The 16,910-nt window shown below is 35.4% G+C and overlaps 1 non-coding gene across 1 annotated transcript; it reads left to right on the top strand.

Annotated features, from left to right (window-relative positions):
* The first annotated feature begins 16,392 nt into the window (after positions 1-16,392).
* Positions 16,393-16,482, top strand: LOC113697648 (small nucleolar RNA R32/R81/Z41). The gene has a single exon (XR_003449933.1). It is a non-coding gene; the product is annotated as a small nucleolar RNA R32/R81/Z41 (small nucleolar RNA).
* Positions 16,483-16,910: the final 428 nt, after the last annotated feature.

The following is a 16,910-nucleotide window of genomic DNA, read 5'->3' as shown; positions in this document are numbered from 1 at the left end:
AAGGAACGGAAGTGGAATGAGGAGAAAAAGAAGAAGAAGAAGAAAAGAAGAAAAAAAAAAGGGGTTTCGGCTAATGTTTCTTTTAGGTGGGCTTGTGGTTATCTTTGGTTGGGTTTTGGTTTATTTCTTTTGGGTTTCGGTTTGGGCTAGGAGGTCAGAGTCCATGTTTTTTTGTTGGGTTTTTGCGATAAAAAGACAGGCTGGCCTACTCGCTGGTCTGGACTTTTGGCTGGGTTGAGGTAGTGTTCGGCCCAAAAAAATAAAATAATGGCCCGATGGCCTTTTTCTTGCCCATATCAGAAACCGAAATTTGCACTTTAACTCCTGATCTTTGGAGCAGTTTTAAATTTCTTTCAATTAGGTCCTTAAATTAATTGCACTTTGGTCTCTAAACTTTATCTTTTATTTAATTTTGACCCTTAAACTTTGGAAAAATATATTTTTGACCCTAAAAGTTTTTCAATTTTTGCAATTCAGTCCCTAATGAATTTTGACTCTCTTTATTATGATTGTTTCTTTTCTTTAATGGCTAATTATGCTACTTTTGAGTATATTTAACTTGTAATTTTTAGATGTTCTTAAGTTTCTTTACATTTGACATGTTAAGATGAATTTAATATTTATTATTATTATTTTCAATTAAATTGGTGCTATGATTCTTTTGTTCATTTTGATTATAAATAGAGCAATTTGACTTCCATTTAGTCACCACTTCAAAAGGGAGATACCCCTATTATTATTTAAATGTCAATTACGTGCTATTATGTACTCCTACGTGTTCCTATGTGTTTATATATTTTCATATGTTTTATTTATTTGATTTAAATGTTTATTCAAATTTTCTTATATTTGTTTAGTTAATTTTTTTTATATATAATTATTTGAGAGGCATTTAAACACCTTAAGATGTAATAGATAGGTAATATTTTTTACAAAAATTGTAATTAGATAGACCAATGTAATAGATAAGATAGGTAGGTTTATTTCATTCTTTCCCCATATAGATTGTAATTAGGCTCCCCGATATAATAGGTAGGTTGTGTGTTTATGTGACTTATGTGTTATATGTTTTATCCGCTTTTCTTAGGATTTTTACATCTAGTTATTATGTTTACGTGTTACGTGCTATGTGCTCTTATGTGTTTATTTGTTTTAATTTATGCCTTATTTGTTTTATTATGTATTATTAATGCATGATGTCACCATACTAGTCCAACGCTAGTTGTGGCTTCTCCCTCCATTTACTTGCTAATTCAACGCCAGTAAGGAAATTTAGAAATGGACTAGTCCAATGTTAGACCCTTAGATCGTTCGTGCGTTAGATTCATTTTGTGTGATATTCATTACATTTTCATGCATATTTTAGGATCTTTTGTCATTTGCATAATATTTCTTATTATATTATCCCCTACCCTCTATATGTGTTAATCATATCATTTAGAATTGCATCTCATTTAATAAATTGTAAAAATAAGTTAGTTCATTTGTTTGTTCATGTTAGGAGAATTATTCTTCAAAAATGGGAAATGAGTGATTATAACTTCTTAGTTTAAATACCCCATCGATCCCTGTTTAAGAAAATTATGTCACGAGTTTTTATTTTTCATACCCATTATGTTGCATTCCTATTCTTTGACCACTGATATCTAGATATATAATTTAAGTTTCTTTTCTTTCCTTTGAATTTCATTCATGCATGCTCGTGACCCCTTCAAGGAATTATTTTGGCCTTTGCAATCAATGCGATTGATATCAATTAAACTCTTGAATGGATATTTTGTCCCTTTCGATATTTATAAATTTAGATTTGTATCCATATAGGAAACATCCAAACGTGATAAAATTAAGGGTTAGATTAGGAAAGTTTTGACTAAATCTCGCAATTAGTTTAGACTAGGTTGAAAGGGTGCCTTAGGTTTGAGTTAATCGAACCTTTGCCTTTCCTTTTTTCAACCGTGACTCCCGAACCCATTTTCTCTTGTTTTTCAAAGACCTGAAATTGTCGAAAAGGGTTTTATTTTATTTTATTTTTGTAAAAATATTTTTGGGGTGACTTGGTACACCCAAACTTAATACTAAGTGGCGACTCCTATTTTCTTTAAAACCCTTTTTGACTAAATTTTTGGACCCAAACTGTCGCATTTTTTAAAGTCTCATTTTAGGTTCTTTTTCACATATTCTTTTCACTTATTTTAAATAAAATCACATCTTTTATAAACACCTTTTATTTTCATCGCGAAAATAGGGCGCGACAAGGCGTACAGGGGACCTAACGTGTACTGACCCATGAAATCCATAATTTCACATAATTCTTGTGACTTTGCGTCATTGACCAATTTTATTTACCATGATTAGTGTTCCGCAAAATGTTGTTTGAGAAAAAAATTTAAATTTTAATAGTTTTGAAACTTCCTTGAGGAAAAATATATTCTGATTAACAAAATATATGGTGAAAGATCGACAAAGATTCTTCCAAAAATAAATGTGTTAACATGAATATATGTAGCAACTGTAATACAAAACATGCTTGTACGCATATACATTTATGTATGTATGCACTATTCTATGTGATATTATCTAAATACGTATAAATGGGTGAAAATTTATATATGTGCTATTATCTTAATAATATTATGTGTTATTATCTATGTGTTTATAGGCTGAGTTTGGGTTGAGTTTAGATGGAAAAAATTTAGATCCCAACCAAACACATATGTTGTCACCCTTAATTTGAGAAATATGCATTATATATTTATATTTCATGGGCTATACTTGTTGATTTCCAGCTAAAACATTTCCATTCACATTTTATACCAAATGTAATTAGTACGGCTGGCGATACTGTCAGAGCAATCATCTTTTTGCCAGAGCAATATTTATCCAAATACCAACATTACCCTCAACTATTCAACACCATATATTCTCATCGATTCTCTTGGCCCCATTATCCACCAATTATTTCTTTTCTTCTCTCTCTAGTTAATTGAATTGAATAGCTTGCCTACTTATTCTCTCTCTTTAAATTTGGTTTCGAATTTTTTACCATATTTTTTTCATATATCGTAATTCTTTTACTCTAAAGCTGTGACAGTCCCACCTCACCCTCTGGCGAACCAAAGGGTTCGGCAGATCGCCTGCCCAACTCTCGCCGGAACTCAGTTATACTTTCATCAGAACCAGAATAAAACTACGAGAAGCAAAACGAAATGGAAGGGCCGCCGCCATGCAGGATCCAACCAAGTACAAGTAAACTTTGTTTGACATGAGAGAATGTACATTCCCGAATACATATGTTACATAAACATAAGGAAACACTTTAAAATATACATATTAGCAAGTTTACAAATCCAGAAGGAAACATTGTATTAAGTTACATTTAGGGTTTCCAAGTTGTCGAGGAGCTATACCAAAAGAACAAAAAAATTTCTAACTAGCTCAACTCATTCCTCAAAACATTGAAGTTCCAAAAGATGGTTCCCTGTAAGGAAAACAAGGATAACGGAACGGGGTGAACTAAAAGCTCAATGAGGTACCAACAGTATAAACAGTAGAATCAGTAGAATTCATGAGAAAGTACTTTGGAGGCAAATATTCACATCAAATATGAGAAATAAATGAACATCACAATGTAAAGGATACAGGTGGCTCTCAGGAGCCGAATTCCCATTGCTATACTTGATCCAGTCTCGTTGACCCTCCGTCAACGTTCAAATAAAGGAACCAATCCAGTAGAACACCACTTTAACGCCAAAATCCCATTAACCAAACATACCCCTTACCGGGCCCAAACGCCAAACAGGTACAGGAATGGTAATACTCGAGTATACCGGAATCAAGGGTTTCAATACCCAAAGATTCCCCAGGAACAGGTACCCATGGATTGTCAATTATCTCAACCAAGCCCTTGCTGGCTCGATTTAATTAACTCCCCATGAGGTTGAGCTCAAATTTAACAAGAAAATCGTTGGACACACTTCCAAACGATCTCATAACAAGTACAAGTAACAAGTTCAAGTGCATAACAAGTACAAGTAATAGATTCCAGTTCGTTCAGTACAGGCAAGAGAACGAGTGTGATAAAGTACACTCTCGTTTCATACAAGATAAACAGTCAGGAAAGACAATTAGCAATTTGCAAGCACAGAAAACCAGTTTAGCAAGAATTCAGGGGAATAGTGCACTCATCAGTTAAAGCAAGGATACGTCAAAAGTTTCAACCAAGGTAGGGCTCTAATCACCAAGAAACCCTAGAATAACCAAGGTAAACAATTATGGTTCCCGCATTCACAAATCCAGTAAATGGAATGCATAAATGAGACTCGACTACATGTCGTACGCCTTTCCAAATTAAGTACTAGTACAAAAGCATAAATTATGACTTTTGAGCAAAAAAGATAACAGTTGGTCCTAGGGTTACAAAAAACTCCCAAAACCCATCATTTTTACCAAGATCAACTCAACTTGAAAAAATCGCGTAGCCCTAAAATTTTGGGCAGCATGCTCTCTGTATTTACCTATTTTCCAGCCATTTATGACTTCATTATTTTCCTCAATCAATCCCAAAGTCATACACAATATAAATTCATCACAACAGCCGTTCAATAGGCTCAAAATCATTCAAGTACAAGATTTAGTTAGGAAAATGATCGGGAATGAGCTTTAAGCTAAGAAACCAAAAAGGCAGATTCGCCGCTACTTAGCGTATCGGACATAACTGAAACTATGCTCATTGGATTGAAGTACAACTTATACTGTTTCGAAACTAAGACAGAGGGATATAACTTTAATGAAGACTACATAGTCCAGTTCTCACCCTAACTAGGTCAAATTTACTAAAACAACCCCAGATTCTCCAGTTTGAAGCTCACTGTAAAATTCAACTAGCAGTCCTGATTCATTCAATCATATCTTAGCACACACAACTCTGATTCAGGTAATTCCAAAGCCATTTGAAAGCTAAGATACAAGGCTATAATTCTTAAGCAGACATCGACAACCAAATAAGTAGTATTCCCAGTCAAACTAACCAATTACAGAAGCTGATTATCAGTTTCGGGCAGAAACAGGGCAGCAGGGGTATTTCAGTCTTTTCATAGGCTACGTTGCTCCGATTGGACTGAAAATTTGCAGGCCGCTAGTTAACATCATTTTCTACAACTTTCATGTTTTCACCTAAGCCTGATTCAGCCTCTAACATGCTCGAATAAAACCAGACAAAACAGGGAAAATTGAAACCCTAATATGGAAATTTCGGTACAAAGCGGAAATTTTCCGCAATTAACGCACAAGAGGTCTATTTAACACCATATAGAGCCATCAATTCAAGCCAACCATATCCATCATAGGAAAACAGAAAAATTCTCACATAAATCAGAAATTTAGCTAACTTCACTCTAATCCATAAAATCTTCCATAAAAGCACATAACTAGCCACCACAAGTCATGAATTAGCCATTATTGGAAACAAACAATGAATCTTTACACACCATACCTTGATACCTCCCAAAAGGTAGTAGCTTAGGTCTCTTTCTTCCAAAACAACTCCACGAACTACCTCAATACTACTTAGCTAGGGGTTTTTAGGGAGTGATTTGAAGTTTAAATGGTTGGATCAAGAGATTAAGCAAGAGAATAGAAGGCAAAAGTTGAGGGATTTTCTCTCTTTTCTCTCTATGTTGGTCGGCCAAGAGAAGGAAAAATGAAGATGAAATTGGTCAAAATTCATGTTTAGTAAGGGTGAAAGAAATTAGTCAAAGTCCAACCTTTAATCACAAAATGACACTTGTCACCTTTTTTTTAATACAACTCTATCCTTTTGTCTCTCCAATGATAATCCATCTAAGTAACCTTTAATTATCTCTTAACACCTGATAAATTAAACCCGGTATACAAAACTTAACCTAGTTGACCGAATTTTATCGATCTTACCGCACTAGTGGGTCCCACATCCGGTATATACTCTTAAAACCTCATGAACTAACTTATACTAGAAAGATAATTTTTAAAATCATATTTGCTCATAGAAATTATTTTTAAAATTTTTCGAATAAAGAAAATGTGGAAAGGCGTGCAATTAAAATAATATAATTTAGAAATGAAGAAAATTACTGGTTCTCACACTCTCTCCCCCTTAAACAAATTTCGTTCTCGAAATTTTCTTACCACCAGCATCTATACAATCTAACGTAAATGGCGTATCGCACCTTCTACATCCTCAGACGGTTCAGGGGCTTGATGTGACTCTATGGAATATACCCGAGTCGACACTTTCGGTCCAATCCTTTCCCCCTGTTACTGGTTAGAGTTGGTCTTGGTTGATTGTCAATTATCACCCCTTCTCGAGATCTGTCTGGGCAATTAACGATTTGATGATCTGCACTCCCGCAACGTAGGCATTTTCTTCCTTTCTTCCAGCATACACAATGGGGATTTGGCTCCTGAGAGCCACCTGTATCCTTTACATTGTGATGTTCATTTATTTCTTGTATTTGATGTGAATATGTGCCTCCAAATTGCTTTCTCATGAATTCTACTGATTCTACTGTTTATACTGTTGGTACCTCATTGAGCTTTTATCTCACCCCGTTCCGTTATTCTTGTTTTCCTTACAGGGAACCATCTGTTGGAACTTCAATATTTTGAGGAATGAGTTGAGTTAGTTAGAAATTCTTTTGTTCTTTTGGTATAGCTCCTCGACAATTTGGAAACCCTAAATGTAACTTAATACAATATTTCCTTCTGGATTTGTAAACTTGCTAATATGTATATTTTAAAGTGTTTTCTCATTTTTATGTAACATATGTATTCGGGAATGTACATTCTCTCATGTCAAACAAAGTTTACTTGTACTTGGTTGGATCCTACATGGCGGCGGCCCTTCCATTTCATTTTGCTTCTCGTAGTTTTATTCCGGTTCTGATGGAAGTATGACTGAGTCCCGACGAGAGTTGAGCAGGCGGTCCGCCGAACCCTTTGGTTCGCCAGAGGGTGAGGTGGGGCTGTCACAGTTGGTATCAGAGCCTGTTTCACGTGGTCTCTGCGCGGAGTGAGTTTGGGCCAAAGGTGTTATGGTCCCGATTCCGTGGATGTGTACGAATGTCTAAGTGCTCTTTGAGCATAAGTTATGGATCGTGAAGTGTTATAAGTTTTAAACCTTTATCATGGTGCTTGGAGATAGTAGATCTGTAGGTCAGGTAAGAATCTCGATTGTAGATGAATTACCCTTGGAACTGGCCAGCCCGAGTTGTGAATTATCTTATTCTGGAATTCTTGTACCCGACTACTAAATAGATGAGAGCCGAGGTTAGAAATGACTTGGGCGGACTCGAAATTTGATTCTATGGAACGTCTTGTGATGTGTTGGGTAAAACTAAGGATGATTGACTCTGCCTAAGATATAAATTAGGGTATTCTCGTAGATTGTGCCTGGAATCCTAGATAGGGACAGCTTTTAGTTGGTTGGTCTTGTACCATTGGCCTAGTTAGTAATATTCAGGATGATTCCTTTTGATTGTATCTAAATGACTGCTACTGTGTGATCTGTTTGTGTTAGATGTGCTATATGTATATTGCCTACTTTTATCACTCATACCTGCATACTTTGTTTTAATATTGTATTCGCGCTTCACCCCTAAACTGGTTAAGCCAAACGGACGGTACTCTTAATGGATGGGGACGGGGGCTCGGAACCTCAAATGAAGGAGAAAATCGGGAACCAATGCCTGGACCTAATACCGAACTTGGAATGGACCCTAACGTTCAGGTGGCTGCTGCTTTCCAACGTATGACTGACCTTTTGGCTCACGTAGTAGAACATCAGGGCCAAAATCTTAATCATCAGCCAGGAAACCCTGGGAATCACATAGAGGGTGAGGATAGAGCTCTCGAAAGATTTCAGAAGTTCTCACCACCAAAATTCTTGGGAGGACCAGACCCTGACGTGGCCGAGAAATGGCTAGAGAAGATGATTGATATATTTTCTGCGTTACATTATACTGAGGAGTGACAGGTCACATTTGCTGTCTTCCAACTGGAGGGAGCTACCCGTTCTTGGTGGAATATCATAAGACTGAAATGGGAAAGAGAACAAACCCCAAGGACGATTTCTTTCACCTTTACTAAACATGAATTTTGACCAATTTCATCTTCATTTTTCCTTCTCTTGGCCGACCAACATAGAGAGAAAAGAGAGAAAATCCCTCAACTTTTGCCTTCTATTCTCTTGCTTAATCTCTTGATCCAACTATTTAAACTTCAAATCACTCCATAAAAATCCCTAACTAAGTAGTATTGAGGTAGTTAGTGGAGTTGTTTTGGAAGAAAGAGACCTAAGCTACTACCTTTTGGGAAGTATCAAGGTATGGTGTGTAAAGATTCATTGTTTGTTTCCAATAATGGCTAATTCATGACTTGTGGTGGTTAGTTATAAGCTTTTATGGAAGATTTTATGGATTAGAGTGAAATTAGTTAAATTTCTGATTTATGTGAGAATTTTTCTGTTTTCCTACGATGGATATGGTTGGCTTGAATTGATGGCTCTATATGGAGTTAAACAGACATCTTGTGCGTTAATTGCGGTTATTTGCAGAAAATTTTCGCTTTGTACCGAAATTTCAAGATTAGGGTTCCAATTTTTCCTGTTCTGTCTGGTTTTATTCGAGCATGTTAGAAGCCGAATCAGACTTAGGTTAAAACATGAAAGTTGTAGAAAATGATGTTAACTAGCGGCTTGCAAAATTTCAGTCCAATCGGAGCAACGTAGCCTGTGAAAAGACTGAAATACCTCTGCTGCCCTGTTTCTGCCCGAAACTGATAATAAGCTTCTGTAATTGGTTAGTGTGACTGGGAATACTACTGATTTGGTTGTCGATGTCTTCTTAAGAATTATAGCCTTGTATCTTAGCTTTCAAATGCCTTTGGAATTACCTGAATCGGAGTTGTGTGTGCTGAGATATGATTGAATGAATCAGGACTGCTAGTTGAATTTTACAGTGAGTTTCGAACTGGAGAATCTGGGGTTGTTTTAGTAAATTTGACCTAGTTAGGGTGAGAACTGGACTATGTAGTCTTTATCAAAGTTATAGCCCTCTGTCTTAGCTTCGAAACAGTATAAGTTGCACTTCAATCCAATAAGCATAGTTTCGGTTATGTCCGATACGCTAAGTAGCGGCGAATCTGCCTTTTTGGTTTCTTAGCTTAAAACTCATTCCCGGTCATTTTCCTAACTAAATCTTGTACTTGAATGACTTTGAACCTATTGAAAGGCTGTTGTGATGAATTTATATTGTGTACGACTTTGAGATTGATTGAGGAAAATAATGAAACCATAAATGACTGGAAAATAGGTAAATACAGAGGGCATGCTGCCCAAAATTTTAGGGCTACGCGATTCTTTCAAGTTGAATTGATCTTGGTAAAAATGATGGATTTTGGGAGTTGTTTGTAACCCTAGGACCAACTGTTATCATTTTTGTTCAAAAGTCATATTTTATTCTTTTGTACTAGTATTTAACTTGGAAAGACGTACGACATGTAGTCGAGCATCATTTATGCATTCCATTTACTGGATTTGTGAATGTGGGAACCATAATTGTTTATCTTGGTTATTTTAGGGTTTCTTGGTGATTAGAGCCCTACCTTGGTCGAAACTTTTGACGTATCCTTGCTTTAACTGGTGAGTGCACCATTCTTCTAAATTCTTGCTAAACTGGTTTTCTGTACTTGCAAATTGCTAATTGTCTTTTCTGACTGTTTATCTTGTATGAGACGAGAGTGTACTTTATCACACTCGTTCTCTTGCCTGTACTGAACGAACTGGAATCTATTACTTGTACTTGTTATACACTTGAAATTGTTACTTGCACTTGTTATGAGATCGTTTGGAAGTGTGTCCAACGATTTTCCTGTTAAACTTGAGCTCAACCTCATGGGGAGTTAATTAAATCGAGCCAACAAGGGTTTGGTTGAGATAATTGACAATCCATGGGTACCTGTTCCTAGGGAATCTTTGGGTTTTGAGACCTTTGATTCCGGTATATTCGAGTATTACCATTCCTATTTTTGTTTGGCGTACGGGCCCGGTAAGAGGTATGTTTGGTGAACGGAGTTTTGACGTTAAAGTGGTGCTTTACTGGACTGGTTTCTTTATTTGAACGTTGACGGAGGGTCAACGAGGCTGGATCAAGTATAGCAATGGAGATTTGGCTCCTGAGAGACACATGTATCCTTTACATTGTGATGTTCATTCATTTCTCGTATTTGATGTGAATATGTGCCTCCAAAATGCTTTCTCATGTGACAGCCCCATCTCACCCTAAGGCGAACCAAAGGGTTCGGCGGACCGCTTCCCCAACTCTCGCTGGGACTCAGTCATACTTCCATCAGAACCGGAATAAAACTACGAGAAGCAAAACGAAATGGAAGGGCCGCCGCCATGCAGGATCCAACCAAGTACAAGTAAACTTTGTTTGACATGAGAGAATGTACATTCCCGAATACATATGTTACATAAACATGAGAAAACACTTTAAAATATACATATTAGCAAGTTTACAAATCCAGAAGGAAACATTGTATTAAGATACATTAAGGGTTTCCAAATTGTCGAGGAGCTATACCAAAAGAACAAAAAATTTCTAACTAGCTCAACTCATTCCTCAAAAATATTAAAGTTCCAAAAGATGGTTCCCTGTAAGGAAAATAAGGATAACGGAATGGGATAAGCTAAAAGCTCAATGAGGTACCAACAGTATAAACAGTAGAATCAATAGAATTCATGAGAAAGCACTTTGGAGGCACATATTCACATCAAATACGAGAAATGAATGAACATCATAATGTAAAGGATACAGGTTGCTCTCAGGAGCCAAATCCCCATTGCTATACTTGATCCAACCTCATTGACCCTCCGTCAACGTTCAAATAAAGGAACCAGTCCAGTAGAGCACCATTTTAACGCCAAAATTCCGTTCACCAAACATACCCCTTACCGGGCCCGAACGCTAAACAGGAACAGGAATGGTAATACTCGAGTATACCGGAATCAAGGGTCTTAATACCCAAAGATTCCCCAAGAACAGGTACCCATGGATTGTCAATTATCTCGACCAAGCCCTTACTGGCTCGATTTAATTAACTCCCCGTGAGGTTGAGCTCAAGTTTAACAGGAAAATCGTTGGACACACTTTCAAACGATCTCATTACAAGTGCAAGTAACAAGTTCAAGTGCATAACAAGTACAAGTAATAAATTTCAGTTCGTTCAGTACAGACAAAAGAACGAGTGTGATAAAGTACACCCTCGTCTCATATAAGATAAACAGTCAGGAAAGACAATTAGCAATTTGCAAGTACAGAAAACTAGTTTAGCAAGAATTCAGGGGAATGGTGCACTCACCAGTTAAAGCAAGGATACGTCAAAAGTTTCGACCAAGGTAGGGCTCTAATCACCAAGAAACCTTAGAATAACCAAGGTAAACAATTATGGTTCCCACATTCACAAATCCAGTAAATGGAATCCATAAATGAGACTCGACTACATGTCGTACGCCTTTCCAAGTTAAGTACTAGTACAAAAGAATAAAATATGACTTTTGAGCAAAAAGGATAACAGTTGGTTCTAGGGGTACAAACAACTCCCAAAATCCATCATTTTTACCAAGATCAACTCAACTTGAAAGAATCGCGTAGCCCTAAAATTTTGGGCAGCATGCCCTCTGTATTTACCTATTTTCCAGCCATTTATGACTTCATTATTTTCCTCAATCAATCCCAAAGTCATACACAATATAAATTCATCACAACAGCCGTTCAATAGGCTCAAAGTCATTCAAGTACAAGATTTAGCTAGGAAAATGACCGGGAATGAGCTTTAAGCTAAGAAACCAAAAAGGCAGATTCGCCGCTACTTAGCGTATCAGACATAACCGAAACTATGCTCATTGGATTGAAGTACAACTTATACCGTTTCGAAGCTAAGACAGAGGGCTATAACTTTGATGAAGACTACATAGTCCAGTTCTCACCCTAACTAGGTCAAATTTACTAAAACAACTCCAGATTCTCCAGTTCGAAGCTCACTGTGAAATTCAACTAGCAGTCCTGATTCATTCAATCATATCTCAGCACACACAACTCCGATTTAGGTAATTCTAAATTCATTTGAAAGCTAAGATACAAGGCTATAATTCTTAAGAAGATATCGACAACCAAATTAGTAGTATTTCCAGTCAAACTAACCAATTACAGAAGCTGATTATCAGTTTCGGGCAGAAATATGGCAGCAGGGGTATTTCAGTCTTTTCACATGCTACGTTGCTCTGATTGGACTTAAATTTTGTAGGCCGCTAGTTAACATCATTTTCTACAACTTTCATGTTTTAATCTAAACCTGATTCGGCCTCTAACATGCTCGAATAAAACCAGACAGAACAGGGAAAATTGGAACCCTAATCTGGAAATTTCTGTACAAAGCGAAAATTTTCCGCAAATAACCGCAATTAACGCACAAGAGGTCTATTTAACACCATATAGAGCTATCAATTCAAGCCAACCATATCCATCAAAGGATAACAGAAAAATTCTCACATAAATCAGAAATTTAGCTAACTTCACTCTAATCCATAAAATCTTCCATAAAAGTACATAACTAGCCACCACAAGTCATGAATTAGCCATTATTGGAAACAAACAATGAATCTTTACACACCATACCTTGATACCTCCCAAAAAGTAGTAGCTTAGGTCTCTTTCTTCGAAAACAACTCCACTAACTACCTCAATACTACTTAGTTAGGGGTTTTTATGGAGTGATTTGAAGTTTAAATGGTTGGATCAAGAGATTAAGCAAGAGAATAGAAGGCAAAAGTTGAGGGATTTTCTCTCTTTTCTCTCTATGTTGGTCGGCGAAGAGAAGGAAAAATGAAGATGAAATTGGTTAAAATTCATGTTTAGTAAGGGTGAAAGAAATTAGTCAAAGTCCAACCTTTAATCACAAAGTGACACTTGTCACATTTTTTAATGCAACTCTATCCTTTTGTCTCTCCAATGATAATCCATCTAGGTAACCTCTAATTATCTGTTAACACCTGATAAATTAAACCCGGTATACAAAACTTAACCTAGTTGACCGAATTTTATCGATCTTACCGCACTAGTGGGTCCCACATCCGGTATATACTCTTAAAACCTTATGAACTAACTTATACTAGAAAAATAATTTTTTAAAATCATATTTGCTCATAAAAATTATTTTTAAAATTTTTTGAATAAAGAAAATGTGGAAAGACGTGCAATTAAAATAAAATAACCTAGAAATGAAGAAAATTACGGGTTCTCACAAAAGCACTCTTATTCTTAATTTTCAAAGTCGTACTTAAAAGTTATTTTGCTTTTCAAATACAATATGATTTAACTCAAACAACTAACAATCTAAAATAAAAATAGTCAAAAAAATGTACACACACTTTTCCTTCAATATTCATGGGACATAGAATGTAACAATTAAAAAATAGTTAATCTAGTCATTAGAAAATATGGACACACGTTGAAATCAATATTCATATAATAATTAGAAAAGTGGAAAAGATAGTGAAGTTTATAAGAAGATCAATTGCACACTAATACATTAAACAAGCAAAATTCAAAAAAATAAAACATTTTGCATATATCATAGGATTGTATTTGAATGACATTATAATAGCAATCACACAGTTTTTCCATGATCTGTAATAAAAAAAAATACGAATTAAAAAAATATAGTAGACCCTCAAGATTCTAATTTTATAAAATGGAAAAAATGACTTTAGTATTGATGATTAGATGTGGCCTAATGACCTCTCTCTTCTCTTGCTAATGAATATGAGCTTGTCCATTAAACCAACCATTGCACCACAAAGATTTAAGGTTCAGGTAAAACTGATGAACCATCCAAGAGTAGGTAAAGCACTCATAATAAGAAGCACTTGGAACATGGAGGAGGTATAAGCAAATCGATGGAATTTGTAATAATGTACTGATAGTGATGAAAAACATAATGAAATAAAAGAAAAAAAATTTGTGAGCAGAGATTATTTAATAGAAAACATAGTGAATAAAAGCAAAGAAGGAAGAAAAAAAACGCTTACTGATAGTGATGGAAAAATAGCAAGAGCAAAGTGGAGGAGGGTATTGTGCAAAAGATCCTGAATCACATGGTACAAAAGTCTCAACAAAATGAAAACAAATTGCAAAATAGGAAATAGGGAGAGAGATGGGAAGGCAAGAATTGAAGGGGAAATGAGAGAAGTAGACAAAACCTCGTTCAGTTAATGAGAAAAAGAAAGGAAATGAGTAATTGGTAGATAATGAGTTCAACAACAACAATTAGAATAAATGGCATTAATTAATTGAGAGTAATATGGATGTTTGGATAAATATTACTCTGGCAAGAAGATTATGGCTCTAGCAGTATCGCTAGCCAATTAGTACTCATCAATTCTATTGCCCTATAAGTATTAATCACAAGTATATAATTAATGTTTCAAAAAAATATAGCAAGGCTAAAACTGGTGCAGTACAGTTCTAGTTGAAAGCCAGCATTTACTTCATTATTCCATTCAAATGGATCCTAATCTAACAAGTCAGTTAATATTCAAATGGTTAATTTTATATGCTAGGAGTACGCTAAGAGATCATGGCTTTGCAATTTAGAAATGATATGAAGCCATTCGGTTCTCAGTCATTATATGTACAAAATAATCTACTTGACTAGAAAAGAAGATGGATTTGGAGAGTTTGGCTAGTAAGGGAGTGTAGTCTCCTGGTTCTCAAAACACTCTGGAGGTCAGAGGCATGAGTCTTTACTCAAGGACTTAAAATAGGATGATGTTTAAAAAACTAGACACAATCAAGGATTGTGCAACAAAAAGATTCATGGAGTTTCTAAGGCCAATAGTTCATTAATCATTACTTAATGAAAATGGTAGAATTCGGATTCCAACAAACCTATTTGTGGTTAATTTTCTGAAGCAAGCATATACTTCTTGTAATACATGCTTTGTCTTTAATTGTCAAGTCGTTGAATTTAGGCTACAGAATGCTAACCATGCATTGCTAGTCTTTTGAAAGATAGAGTTTAGATGCATATTTTGCTGAATTCACATGGAAATTAACCAGTGAAGTGCAGATATGCAAAGCAGAGAATTTGTAGTGGTGCAGCTGATTCCATAATTATCTTCTGTTTGACAAAATAAGATTTGTACGCATGCATTTGTGGTCTTCCTGACTAGGACAACTAGCCCTCTAAAAGGATCTCTTAAAAATCAAGTCTCCAGATAGATTTTCTAGCTTGAACCTAGTCAGAATTATGTAGCAAGTGAAATGATAAGAATAAACCAACTACCCTTGTACCCTCTAGAGCTCAACCACTTGTATCCCAACTCTCATATCCTTAACTCCCAGGTTTATCAACAAAATTATGGTTTTTAATGCACCTAGAAAGTGATGCGAATTGCTTGGACAAACAATCCCGCAGTTTTTAGTATGTTTAAGATGGATAATTACTAGATTTATGTTTCTAGCTGACTAGGTTTAGCAGTTGTATGCTTCTGCCATATTAACATGCATGAGATTGACAAATTCGCCATTCTTTTTTTCTATGGATAAATAATATTGTTATATTCGTGAACAAAAAGTTGAAAAAGAGAGATCAAAGGGGATACCTACCGAGTGAAAAGGTTGAAGAAAGATGACCTCTCAAGTTTTGTTGGTTATCTATCTTTCATCTGACCCTTTATCATGACTAGGTTCATCCATTCTCTAGAAAACAACATGTGGCTTGTGAATAGTAATTACATGCAGAAACTGCATGTGTGGAGACAGGAGAGCTCTATAAATAGAGTGACCTAACAAGGGGCAAAAGTATAGATTATTTAATAGAGCATTAGATGTTCTCTAGAGTTCCCTCGAAACACTTCAATGGGGACAATTATTTTCTACCTCACTTAGGCCAAAGAATTCAGCCTGGTGAAGTGTTTGGGGAAACTCCTGAGTTCATATGATACATATCAACAATTTTGACAAAGCAAGTTTTTTATAGGCGCTCTTAGAAGACCTCATCATTATTCTCTCTCTAGCCTTTTTTTTTTAATCTTTTTCAATACTGGATAAATTTTCTCAACAAATTTCTCTCTCAGCCTTCCGTGGACGCTTTTTCATGTTAAACAACTATGTAAATTTCTTATCTCTTATCTTTTGCACTTGCAGGTACGTTAGGAAGGTTTCGACTTTTATTTTCTTCATATTTTTTGCTCGAAATTCTTTGGGGTTAGTAATGGTTCTTCTTTTTGTCTTCATTTTTTTTTCTTAATAGGTATCGAATTTTTTATGTTAATAATTTCACCTTGTATATTAAGGAGGATGAATATGATGAAAGTAATAAAAGGTATTGATGAAATTTCTTCATTTTATTTATAATAGTCTTTGCTATGTTCTTTCTGATTCATTCTCCAAATTAATAGTGGAAAAAAAAACATAGTTTCACTTAAACTAAAGAAAACGTAAAAGCAAAATAGATGCCGATGCAATGCACTAGGTGACAACTAATTAGTAATGAGATAGTTGGCATGGCCACATTCCAAAGTATCTTCTGCATAAATTAATTATTTGTACTATAACATAACAACTAGTTGAACTTTGAAACTCTTGTTTTGGTAAGTTAGGGAAAGAAAAAATTCGTGAACAATTTTGTCTTTAAAGCTTGGTTTGTCAACTTCATATTTTGATGCTCCATTTTAGAAAAAGGAAAATGGCCATTTTCGTCCATTATCTTCGGAGTTTTGATCAATTTAGTCCCTTATTTATCACTGTAGCCATTTTAGTTTTTTATCTTTAAAAAACAAAGATAATCTAGGATATCAAACAGAAAAAATGAAA

The sequence above is a fragment of the Coffea arabica genome, chromosome 6e (genome assembly GCF_036785885.1).
Source record: "Coffea arabica cultivar ET-39 chromosome 6e, Coffea Arabica ET-39 HiFi, whole genome shotgun sequence".
In the NCBI taxonomy this organism is placed as follows: Eukaryota; Viridiplantae; Streptophyta; class Magnoliopsida; order Gentianales; family Rubiaceae; genus Coffea; species Coffea arabica.
Note: the sequence above shows the minus strand (reverse complement) of the source record. Positions and strands in the feature narration are given on the sequence as shown.